Genomic DNA, 1198 nt, shown 5'->3' with positions numbered 1-1198 from the left:
GGAAAGAGGGAAAGAAAGAGGGAGAGAAGGAGCAGGGGGTGGGGCTTGTTGCATGTGCCCGCCCCCTGGGCTCTTTACTGCCGGAGCTTTGCTCCTGTGCGCTCCTGCAGGAAATGACCCCGGCTTTTTAGTGATCCGACAGGCAGTGAGGGATTGGTCTGCTTCTGGTGATTCTTTTTCTAAAAAGAAAAAGTGTAGGTTTCTGTGAACGGGATCCGCCGTACACCTGGAGCCCTCCAAGAAACAGACCCCGCCCAGCCCGTTCCAAGGCCCCCCGAGGAGGACTCGTGGGCCCATCTCTGTCCCATCCCACTTCCATTAAGCCCTCCCTGCTCTTGGGTCGCCTGGCCAGTGGTCAAAAAAAAAGGGGCTGGGGGATGGTGGCGGGGAGGGAAAGGGGGAAGGGAGCAGGCGAGCCATTAGAGCCCGATATGACAGGAAGATCTATGGGAATCGATCCAATTTCCCAGGCATCCGCGTTAAGAGCCTTAGAGTAGAGGGATGTTTGGGGTGGGGGCAGGAATAATGCAGCCAAATGCACCTCCTGGGGTGAGGAACGGCGTGCAGGAGGAGTCGGTCCCAGAGGCCGGTGCTTAGGAGGGCAAATGGCTTCAGACCCACGTGATGTATCGGCAATCGATTAGAGAAACAGAGGCAAGGGATGCCATTATCGGGGGGCCTTCCCCCTCCCAGTTCAAAATGATATTTGAAATAAAATATCTTCCAACTGGGTGGCGGCCAAGGCCCGTGTCTTGCTGGGCAGTTTTATGCCTCGGCTGGGATCTGGAATTCGTGCATGAACATAAGAACACAAGAACATAAGAGATGCCAATGTTGGTTCAGGCCAAAGGCCCATCCAGTCCAACACTCTGTGTCACACATCGGATCACAGAAACCTACACTTTTTGAAAAAAGGATCCCCAAAGCAGACCAATCCCTCACTGCCTGTCGGATCACTAAAAAGCCGGGGTCATTTCCTGCAGGAGCGCACAGGAGCGGAGCTCCGGCAGTAAAGACATGCAACAAGCCCCACCCCCTGCTCCTTCTCTCCCTCTTTCTTTCCCTCCTTCTTTCCTTCTATTTCTTTCCTTCTTTTTCTTTCTTTCTTTTCCTCCTTTTTTCTTCGTTCTTTTCCTCCTTCCTTCTCTCCTTCTTTCCCTCCTTATTTCCATCTCTCCCTCTTTCTTTCCCTCTTTCC

Source organism: Gekko japonicus, unplaced genomic scaffold (genome assembly GCF_001447785.1).
Source record: "Gekko japonicus isolate JY-2015 unplaced genomic scaffold, Gekko_japonicus_V1.1 scaffold5564, whole genome shotgun sequence".
NCBI lineage: Eukaryota > Metazoa > Chordata > Lepidosauria > Squamata > Gekkonidae > Gekko > Gekko japonicus.
The sequence above is the reverse complement of the archived record's forward strand: the minus strand, read 5'-3'. Positions refer to the sequence as shown.